The sequence below is a fragment of the Carassius auratus genome, chromosome 2, assembly GCF_003368295.1.
Source record: "Carassius auratus strain Wakin chromosome 2, ASM336829v1, whole genome shotgun sequence".
Classification (NCBI taxonomy): Eukaryota; Metazoa; Chordata; class Actinopteri; order Cypriniformes; family Cyprinidae; genus Carassius; species Carassius auratus.
This window is the reverse complement of record NC_039244.1, coordinates 22,165,029-22,177,289: the sequence shown is the minus strand read 5'-3', so window position 1 is coordinate 22,177,289 and position 12,261 is coordinate 22,165,029. Positions and strand designations below refer to the sequence as shown.

The 12,261-nt window shown below is 35.8% G+C and overlaps 1 pseudogene; it reads left to right on the top strand.

The window, feature by feature from the left end:
- LOC113120794 (potassium voltage-gated channel subfamily KQT member 3-like) overlaps positions 1–3,885 on the top strand; it is a 31,119-nt pseudogene extending 27,234 nt beyond the window's left edge.
- The last annotated feature ends 8,376 nt before the right edge of the window (positions 3,886–12,261 follow it).

Genomic DNA, 12,261 nt, shown 5'->3' with positions numbered 1-12,261 from the left:
ATAAGAATTACAAAATGATTAGGAATATTAACGAAATATGTTCAGAGCTCTGAGATTCAACTCATCTGTTACCCTGTCTCTTCCTCAGTCAGAAGTTGAGTTTGTTGGAACGTGTGCGGCTGTCAACTCCGAGACCGTCGATGGTAAGGGCCCGTGTGATGATGCCTACTGCCAATCCTGAAAGTGTGTCAGGGAACTGCGGGCCAGCAGAGGTGGCTGAGGAGAGTCCATCAAAAGAGGGCAAACCAGCAGGGTTCAGTAACAGAGAGAGATTCAGAACTGCTTTCAGAATGAAGGCCTACGCCATGAGACAGAGCTCAGAGGGTAAGACACACACACACACACACACACGCACGCACACATCATTCACATACTCAAGATGCATTTTTAAAAGCTAAGCTTTTTTAAAGTATTAAACTAGTGCATACTTAGAAAAAACAGTATCAACAGACCTGTAAACACTCTCAAACACCTGTACAGTTAATATGCATGCACAATATACATAAACACACTCTTAGCTATTTACACACTGTAGATATCCTCAAGTATAGTAAAGTCAAGTCACGTTTATTTGTATAGCGCTTTGTACAATACTGGTTGTATCAAAGCACCCTTACAGTGTTAAACAGGAAAATGGATTGTCAATAATGCAAGAAATGTAAATTTAATTGTAATTTTAAGCATAGTAGACATTTACACAATGCAATTAATCTAACCTTGTTTTGTTGCTTCGTTGCAGATACAGGTGGTTTGCCTGATCCAACTCCTGAGGAGAAGGGCTTCCCACCGGACATACTGCTGGAGGAGATGATTCCAACTCTCAAATTAGTCATAAGAGCACTGCGGTATACAGAGATTATATCATATTTATAATCCTTAAAAATTACCTGTGATCTTTTTTCAATTTATTTTCTTTCTTTAATTATTTTGTTTATTTTATATGCTTTTTTTTTCGGTCCTACACTGCCGTTCAAAAGTTTCAGTTTACTAAGATTAAAAAAAAAAAATAATAATAATTTTGTACAGTAATAAATTGAGCTTTTATTCAGCAATAAATTGATCAAAAGTAGCATCACATACTTCTACATTTGGTACAAAAAAGCTGTTCTTTGGAACTTTATATTCTTCATAAAACTCTGAAAAAAATATATTAAGCAGCATTAACTGTTAATATACAGTATTAACTGTTTCAACATTGATATTAATGGGAAATTTTTCTTGAGCAGCAAATCAGCATATTATGATTTGTGGAATGACGGCTGAAAATTCTGCTTCGCCATCAATGGAATAAACTATTTTTTAAATATTTTAAAGTTGAAACAGTTATTTTAAATTGTAATATTTCACAACATTACTGTTTTTACTGTATTTTTTTATCAAATATACACAGCCTTGGTGAGCATTACATTTACATCTCTGCGTTTAGCAGACACTTTTACTTAAATTGATGTACAAAAGACATAAAAAATAATTTTAATGGTATTAAACATGCACATACATCATCATTTATATCTTAACAGATCTTTCAGTTGTTCTAAATTCAAGGTTTAACTATTTTAAAAAATTTTCCTCTTAATTTTTCTTATTTTGAAGGATCGTAATATTCCTGCTGAGTAAGAAGCGTTTTAAGGAGACTCTGAGGCCGTATGATGTAAAGGACGTGATTGAGCAGTATTCTGCAGGACACCTGGACATGCTCACCAGAATCAAATATCTACAGACACGGTCAGTAACACACACACACACACACACACACACACATTGAAACATTTATATATGAAAACTTTTAAATTACTTTATGATGGTAAAATTAGGAGTCAAACTTTTTCCATTTCAAATTGTTTACTTGCATCATTTAAACTGTACTATATAATCTTCTAGTATCCACTAATATTTGCTATTTGTTTCATATTTAGACTAGATCTGATACTGACACCAGGACCGTCTCTCACTCCAAAACACAAGAAACCCCAGAAACCACCATTTCCATACCCCACCCAGCAGTCACCCAGGTAAATATTTTATATTTGTATTAAGTTTAAAACTATATTAATATATTACTATATATTAATGCCTTCTAATAATTCCTATACTGAATGAAGAGTTCTTGCAATTTATAATATATTAATAATTTAGTATATTTTTTTTTTAATTACAGAGCTACAGCCATTCTCATTTGAACACTTGATTCACTTTTCCTCTCTGTTTTTCTCTCTCAGACATGAGTCATATCTTGCCAAAGCAGGCCTGCCAGATGCCGAAGACCAAAGCATGATGGGTAGATTTGTGCGGGTTGAGAGACAGGTACTCATACGTTCAGACAGACAGCTTTTTGTACGTTAAAGTTGTTTAGCTAAACTCTGTCGTCACCTCACAGGTAGAAGACATGGAGAAGAAACTGGATTTCTTGGTGGACATGCATATTCAACATGACCTCACAGGTCCCGGTCAGATGACCTTGGAGCGCTGCGACCCCACGTTGACTGTCAGCCTCGCAGGCGACCGTGTGTTCTGCAGCTACGGCCCGCCGCAACACAATACACCATATTACACGTGTTCTGATGCACACCCGCCAAGACCGACTGTCCTGCCCATCAGCCCACTGCCAAGCCACTCCCCATCCAGTGTCAACCAATCGGGAGGCCGCAGGGTGGGAACGCCGCTGTCACTGTTGTCAGTCACTCACGAAGAGCTGGAACGCTCGCCCAGTGGATTCAGCATCTCCGCCGAGAAAGAGGAGGTCAAGGGCAAGGCCTCAGGGTTAACGGCAGGGTCAAGCTGGGGCTGCGACCGCCGATATTTAGCCGAGGGTGAGTCGGATACGGACACTGATCCCTTTACCCCCAGCGGACCTTATCCTCCCTCGTCCACCGGAGACGGGTTCCACTCCGATGGAACGTGGGGAACACCACCCTAAAGACGCACTAACACACACTCTTTATAATGACCACAGACTTTGTACAGCACAAAACAACACATAAAGACAAACATAATACTCATATCTAAATATGTATCCACTTTCACGCTTTACCCCTGCAAAGCAAAGAGCACTGCATGGAATGCATGCGTTTTATCTCTAGTGGTAGACACTGCACTTGGCAGAACGAGACTGTGTGGTTACACTTGACTGGGACCTTTAAGGGATGAGAACAAAAAAGATGCTATGCCATTTTTGTAAACATTTATTTTTCTATTTATACATCTTTTCGTATGCATGGACTGCATGATCATCCATGGAGGAGCTTAATGTATCGACGTCTCCGGTTTGCACTTGCTTTTGTTTCAAAGATTTTGGTTTGAAGATTCTCTGCTCATCTTGAGCTCGTTTTTAAGTTCCTTTTGCAGATTGTATAAACATTTTTACTCTGGTCAGCATGAACTGCACTCTGGGACGTCACCACTAGCTAAGGACCAAAAGCAGAGCCTCAGTTAGGAATTCCTTAAGTGTCTGGCCTTATTCTAACCAATGAGCACACCCCGTCTGTGAGTGGCACATAAAACTGCCAGCTCAATGAATATTGCCACTGTACTGTGGGACCAACTTTCCCAGGGTAACTACAGCTTCCTTACGGTTACCCTACATCAATCACATGGATCATTCCAGGGTAAGGGAGGGCTTGTAGTCACTCAATTGACTGTGGAAAATGATCAAACTTTACCCTTAGACAGCAGAATATTTTTAAACATTGACAGGTTTACCTAGCAAGTTACAACAGTTAATACTGTAGTTATACTTACTGAATGTTTTACACCAAAACAAATACTTTCCCAAAAGGTCTTCCAAAAGGTTTCAGCTTGAACAGATCCTGAGTAAATTCACTGTTCAAATGTGAATTTACGGTCTGTTTTTGTAGTAAAATTAAATTAGTTTGTAATGTCAGTTCCTCCCCAGGTTAATTAAGTATCATTCATCATAGATACTACTATAGTTTTTATTCATTCATATATATATATATATATTATTATTATTATTATTTTTTTTTTTTTATTTATTTTTTTTTTTAGTTTTGTGTTTTTTTTTAATGTCATGATTTTTGTCAATTGTTTTTTTTTTATTAGTTTGTAAATCAAGTTAAACTAAATTAAAATAACAAAGGTTGCCTTAGCAACTAGCTGGAATAAAATAAGTTAAAAGTTTTTGATATTTTATTTTAAACCATTTTTGTATTGTTTTATTTTTTTGCTGTTTTGGTGAACTATAATAACCCTGCCCCTGGTTATGGGCTCTGCATACTTCCCATTAATTTCAAATTATTTATTTTACAGTTCACAATGTCGAAATATCATATCACTGGCTATAAAGTATCAAGATAAGGTTTAACATCAAGATTCAAATCGATTCAAAGTTCATTAATCTGAGGATTGAGTCATTTGTGAAGTCCAGTGTGAATTAAGTGTAGAGCTGGTCATGTTCTAACATCTGTCTGCATCGTCTCACATCGTTTCCCTCGCCATCTCATTTATTAAGTTGGTCAAGGCAGTCAATTGAGGTTTAGTGTGTTTCATGTGAACGTAATAGTTCTAATAAAAATACTACTTTCTTTTTCTTCTTCTGTGGACAAGAAAAGATGATATTTTCTCTAAAAGAACAATGTTTTTGTCCATACAGTTAAAGTCGATGAATTTTTCCAAATATCTTCTTTTGTGTTCTGCAGAACAAAGAAAGTCACACAGTCATACAGAGGGTTGAGTAAATGACAATATGTTCATTTTTGGGTGTACTGTCCCCTTCCTGTCCAATAATCCTGCGATCATGAGACTAAACACTGCCGCTCATCATCTCACACTAAACTATGGCATTAATCCTCAAATATTAATACTCATATATCCGTGATCTCAAACTAAATACTGTTGTCATTACCCCAGAATAAACACTACAGTCAACCTTTTATTTCAAACTAGGAACTTAGCACAGATGTCCAAACTATCCTCATCTAATCCAACTAAACTAGTTACAAATCATCCAATAAAATGACCCATTATTATCTTTATACATTTTATTTTTTACTAAAAACTGTCAATTGTTATCTCAGACCAAAAATGCCTCCCATTATTATTATTCACCTGCTATCTGAAAGTAATGACTGCTATCTGATTTTCTCTCTGACCATTGACTGCTGTCTGTTGTGATCTCAGACTACTGATGTACACAGATACACTGCTGTTTATTGTTTGTGCCTTGGCCTTTTAGTGCTCCAGTCCCTCTCTGCTGGTCATTACGCAATCTTCATCATGAATCAAACCTGCTATCATTTTGCTTTTTAGGCCATCCATAATCGTTTTGCTCTCGGTGGCATCAGTAAAGCATCTGTTCATTGTCCTAGGACCTATTCGTTGTGTATTTTCCTTTTAAAGACCCAACAAATTATGCTTTAGTTCTTTTCTTTTTGGTTCCAGATGAAATGATTTCACACTAGTGGCCTTCTAAGCTATTGTATTCATTCCAGTTTTTGAATAATAATCTTTATTTACATTCTGGTCAAGGCCAGTTTTAATATTTTAATTTGATGAGATAATATGCAAATGTTATGACAAACTTGATTTTTTTATGTTAAATCTTCGAATTGCACCAGTTAGTAATAAAGATATATTATAATAAACATCGCAGTTTGTTCTTTTTTTAATTAGAAATCCACAATTATGACTTTGTTTAGTGACAGATGCTGCTACATTTTGAAGTCAATAGTGTTGAGGAGTGTTATATTGGAAAATAACTTTAGAATAAAAAGTTACTAGTTATGCTACATTATTATTTATTATTGAATGTAACAAAGTTATTTTTGAGAAAATGTATGCAATACCATTAAAAAGTTTGGGATCAGTAAGATAATTCATGTTTTTATCAAATTTAATATAAGATAAAATATATTTAATATTTCAAATGTAATGTATTCCTGTGATGGCAAAGCTGGATTTTCAGCAGTCATTACTCCACAGTGTCACATGATCCTTTAAAAATAATTCAAATATGCTGATTTGGTGCTTAAGAAACATTTCTCATTATCAGTATTATACAGATAACAGCTTAATATGTTTGTGGAAACTGTGTTAAAAGATTCTTAGATGAATATAAAGTAAAAATGTATCAATATTTTGAAATAGAAATACAGTACTTCAACTTTATAAATATCTTTAATGTTATTTTCACTGAAGAAAATTTGTGAATTAAGAATTTGTATTTTAGCCAGAAACAATGGGTTAAACATATATAATATATATATGGATTTTTTTCTTACAAACACACAGTTTTTAATTTAACAATATGTTAACTGATGGACTGGGGTTTTGAGGATTATTTGTGGATTATTGTGATGTTTTTGTCACATCACATTTGTGATACCAGACTAGTGTATGGTGATGTATCAGATTATTTTTAGAAATTAATTTTATAATTATTTTGTATCTTGAAAAATTAAGTAACATGCAATGCTTGTAAAATATGACACTCAGCATTACCTGTTGAACCAACATTTAGTGTCTCTTGGTCACCAAAGAATCTACCACTGAGTTCAGTAGAGTCGAAATAACAGAATTTAGCAGGAAATATTGTGCCGAACACAAGTATTGGGGTTGTTGTGGGAATTGCCCTCTGCCTTGTTCTTGGTCTCACGGACAACAGTTTCCCAGGCCTCCGGCTTTCCCAGAAACCATACGATGCCAAACAGAATGAAAGGAGAGGTTTCGTGTACAAGATATGCCATTTAGAGAGGCCAAATATGTCGAACTCAGTTCTTTATGTACAGCACATATTTGAGAAAAAGAGGATATACTATAATTAGGCCAAATTAAAAAAAGAAATGCTTTTATGGACGTTTTAAGTCATTTGAAATCACTTTTGCATGAAAACAGTAACATTTCTGAAACCAATATAGTGAAACCAGCATCTGAGTTTATATAACCGTTACATTTAACAGGAGAGGGAGAACCTATATCTGTGAGAGTTTCTTTGTGCGTGTGTGTGTTGGGCTGAGAGCAGGTCCTCTGTGTTTGCCAGCTGAGCTCAGGTGACACACTGGAGGGCTATTCCAGCCTGTTGCCCTCTCCAGGGACCATGATGCCCTGCTGGTTCTGTGTGTGAGTCTGTGAGAGACATCTGTCTGTCCTGCAGTTTCTGTCTCTCTTTTGCAGGTGAGTGTGTTTTTTTTTTTTTATTGTTTAGTTCACACTCACATTCCTCAAGTGTTTCAGCTCTCACATGCACTTTACATACAGTGTGAACTTTTTTTTGCTGCTCTTAAATTATTTTATAATTTCTACATTTTTATTTTTTTTATGTATAGTGAAATTTATTTTGGATGAATAACTGAAATTTTTTGATGAAATATCTCTTTGTAATATTTCATCTATTTGTGTATTTTCCATTTTCTGAAAGAAACTCCCTAGTTTTATTTTTCCAGGTTTAAGGAAAAATTATGTCAGTCATTTCACTGGCATTACTGTTTTACCACCAATGAAATGTCATGCAATTAATAAGAAACTGAAAATGATTTTTCTCTGTTTGATCAGGGTTGGAGCTAAACTCTGCAGTGCACTGGCCCTCCAGGACAAGATCTGAATAACCCTGCGTCTAAATAAATGTACGAATGACAATTATCCCCACTCTCACATCCTTTATTTGTTAAGTGTTAAATTAACTAACTTATCAAAATATATTACTACACATTTATGTAATAAAACAAAGAAAATAAAAAAGACTGAAACTAAATTAGAGGCATGTGTTCAGACAGTGATCTGTCTTAGCTGTGGCACATGGGCTCAGTCAGACCTCTGTTTGATCACACCATCACAGAGGAGATACCCAGAGGTACAAACACACACACACAAATTCATTACTCCAATGCTTTATATATTTATGAATGTTCTGGTCGGATTCAGTGATTTTTTTTTTCTCCTGCTTTCCTGTAGGCAGTGGCGGCTCCAGACAATTTTGATTGGGGGGGCAATGGGGGGTCCTGGTCTTTTCAAGGGGGGTCTCATGAAAACCAACAAAAAATACAGTGGACATGGCTAATAACTGCATATTTCTGCTACTAAACAACAAAAACACCTTTGCAATGTAAACAAATGACAGGCTACATTTGTTATTCATATCCTTCACACTGCACTTTCATGTCAGGTATATTATGCATTTTTATTGACATTGATATTTTTACATTTATTTCCAGATAGATATTATTGAGTTTACAGGTTAAAGTGGTCTTGCGGTTGTAAACACTGTTGCTATTGTAGAAAAAATATTTGCATCACATTTAAAATATAATTATATTTTAATTCATTTCTGAATTGTTTTTATTTTTATAATGATAATTCAGAGAATGAGAAAATCTGAATAAGCCTTACCAGTGTTGTGATAATTATTTTTACGTGTTAAAAATAAATAAGTACTGTAATATAATAAAAGTTTATTCAAATAACATAAAAAAGAACAGACCCCTCGATGCCTGTGAAACTTTTCTCCCTCAAACAGCACGCTAGTGTTACTTCTACACTACAGGCTAGACACAGCAATATAAACAACGTATCTGCATGTTCTCACATCACATCGTTCTTGTAAAATAATAATAAGTAAATAAACACCAAAATCACTTCGGTGAGAATGAAACACCACTTACCAGCTGCCACGATGTTTAAAATATCAATTAAAAAATGCGCGTGCAGCATGAGGAATCTTCCCAGGTGGATGAGGTCGTAGTCAGGTGAACGGTCATCATGTTGGTCATTTTATTTACGGCTAAATTATTATTAATACATTGTACTAATATTATGATTGGGCGTGGGCAGGCATTCACAAAAGTGTATGTTATTACAAAAAAAAAATTGAGGAAATTTTGCTTTGACAAAAGGGCACTTTTGGGGCAAAGGAGCAGGTGCTCAAGTGAACCGGTTCTTTCGGACAATTCGATCAAATAAACCAGTTGAAGAAAAATGGTTCACCGGTTCTTTTGCGCTCGATGTAATGCCGTCATTGGCGATGATTGCCCTTCATTCAAGCCTTTGGTTTACCCGCGCTTATAACATTAGCACAGAATCAGTTCAGAATCAATCACCAAAAGAATCAGTTCGGTTCAGATGCGCTCTGTGTCAGTCTGCTTCACGCTGAATCACGCATGCGCAGTTATCATCAGCTCATCGGTTCTCGAATTGGACGCGTCCGACAGAAACGGTTCTCGGTTCAGTGTATGAATAAATGTCGAAATAATTATTATTTATTATTGTTCTGCGTAGTTTTAAGAGAAACATTTTTGGATCTTTATCCCGAGTATATATATGTTTTAATCAGGAAGAGGCTGGGGGGTCAAATGGGGGGTCAAGGCATTTTTTGGCAGGGTCTTGAGACCCCCCAAGACCCCCCTGGCGCCGCCGGTGCCTGTAGGTAATATGACATTTCCATTGCTGCCCTTTGGTGAGTGAGTTCAGAGAGCATATTATTGTTATTAACAGTGTCTAATGGAATTAATGGAATCTGACCTTTTGTGACCTTTCATTCTGATAAAGCGGCAGGGTTAATGTTATTGATGCCATGACAATGATTTGATTTGAATGGAGTCAGGCCGGAGCCACCGATACTATCTATAGCAACGGTCTATTATTTTCTCTGGAGATTGTTTTGTTTTGGATGGGTCAGGGATGGTTAAAAGAACATTAAAAATCAATATACACACACTTACGTCTGTCTCTTTGAGTCGACACGAAGAGGACGCAGCATATGCGAGAGAGAGTGCGCTATGAATCATAGACATCTGAGCTGCTTACCTTGATACAGGTGCCCTCATTCAGAGCGGAAGACAGAGAGAGGAGTCCAAATCGACCCCCTTCAGGGAACATTTATTCCAGCAAATTAAAATAGAGATGGCCACTAGATGGCACAACAAACTAATGAAAAAAAAGCTTGTACTGCTCTGTGGCACCATCTCCAAATAGAAATTAGTATATCTGGCTTACATTTACTACAGTAATATTTCATCAGGGTGTCTTTACTTTAACTCAAATACTTTATAAACATTGTCCAAAACCATTTATAATGAATCTTTGTCAACGTTTTCAATGGTTACAGTTCAGCTCCTACACTAAGTACCATAGACAGTAAAAGGCTAAGTACGCACACAACCCCGATAATTGACGATGTATGGTTATGAAAGACGATGTAGCCAATGAGACTTGCTATGGGGCGGAGCAACACATATAGCCACGCCCCATTCTGCAGGTAGTGTATGTTGACAGCGTTTATTTTATGTTTAGTCAGTATACAAGTGTCTTACTTAACGTAGTCTCTTCATATTATTCTGTGTAAAGTATTTTATTAAATAATAGTTGCATAAAACCAATTGAGCAAGGAAACACTTTCCTTTATTCAGCAATGTGCTACTCGAAATCCTTTCACATGCATTATCTTATTGTTGTGTGTTTCCATTATAACTTTTATCATACTGTTTAAAAATAATAATAATAATAATAATAAAAATACATTCTGGAGATGCTACTTTTTTCTCCCCATTCTTTTTGTGATGACCTATTTTATTCTGACAGGATGTCCATGGAGACTAAAGCTATTTCATCAAAGAAGTGAGAAAGAGGACCTGAAAGAGACTCTTGAAGATGAGCTGATCTTGGACAGGGCGACCATTAGCTCAAGTGAACTTGCAGCCATGTGTGTTTGAACTGTGCAAGTTTTACTCTCAGTGTGTGTGCAGAGGATTCTGTCACAGAGCAGCAGTGTTACAGGGGTACAGCACTACACAACTACTCAACAACTATTTATGCCATCTTTTAAAGTCACAGAATCGGCATAAATAATATAGATGCATGTTACAAAACAAAAGTCTGAATTCATATTGACAGTCTTGAGAATCAAATTGTGTTAATAAACAAAAACTTTAATTTTTGATAATGGATGATACAGTTTTAAGTTTCCAAATTATTTCTAAGCTGCTTATCAAATTTCTGACACGGACCATGTGATGTCCATTGTAGAAAAGTTTTCCTTGCTCCTTCCTTTCCAACTCAAGGGCTGCTGCCATTAAAAATGGACACATTCATCTTTTCACTAAAATGATTATATTACATTTTAGAAAAGTGAAAAAAATATGTGTTTTCAGCATTCGTGGTCTCAGACTTTTTTAAATAAAAAAATAAAAAAAATATTCACCGTTTTGTTTTATAAAGTCAGTAGTATCAAGGAGTAAGACAGTAATTATGTGTGTATCCTCAATATTGTTGATGGTATGAACAAAATTATTGTTCTACAGATACTGTGTGGACAGCAATCGCTGGTATGAGAGAAACACAGCAGAGGTCTGCAGTCGTATGAGGAGAGTCACTTTTTCCAGAAGTGAGTTACACAATATCATCAAATCTAATCCTAACAGCAAATAAATCGAAACATTCTATCATATAATAAAATACAATTATCATATTATCATATAATATACAAATCCGATTCCAAAAAAGTTGGGGCATTGCACAAATTGTGAGTACAAAAGGAATGGAATAATTTACAAATCTCATAAACTTATATTTTATTCACAATAGAAAATAAATAACATATCAAATGTCGAAAGTAATACATTTTAAAATGTCATGCCAAATATTGGCTCATTTTGGATTTCATGAGAGCTACACATTCCAAAAAAGTTGGGACAGGTAGCAATAAGAGTCCGGAAAAGTTAAATGTACATATAAGGAACAGCTGGAGGACCAATTTGTAACTTATTAGGTCAATTGGCAACATGATTGAGTATAAAAAGAGCCTCTCAGAGTGGTAGTGTCTCTCAGAAGTCAAGATGGGCAGAGGATCACCAATTCCCCCAATGCTGCAGCAAAAAATAGTGGAGCAATATCAGAAAGGAGTTTCTCAGAGAAAAATGCAAAGAGTTTGAAGTTATCATCATCTACAGTGCATAATATCCGGGTGCATAGGATCCGGGTACTGAAATGGCCAGCCTGCAGTCCAGATCTTTCACCCATAGAAAACATTTGGCGCATCATAAAGAGGAAGATGTGACAAAGAAGACCTAAGACAGTTGTGCAACTAAGCCTGCATTAGACAAGAATGGGACAACATTCCTATTCCTAAACTTGAGCAACGTGTCTCCTCAGTCTCCAGACCTTTTCAGACTGTTATAAAAAGAAGAGGGGATGCCATACAGTGGTAAACATAGCCTTGTCCCAACTTTTTTGAGATATGTTGATGCCATGAAATTTAAAATCATCCTATATTTTCCTTAAAATGATACATTGTTGTATTCTGAATAAAATATTGAA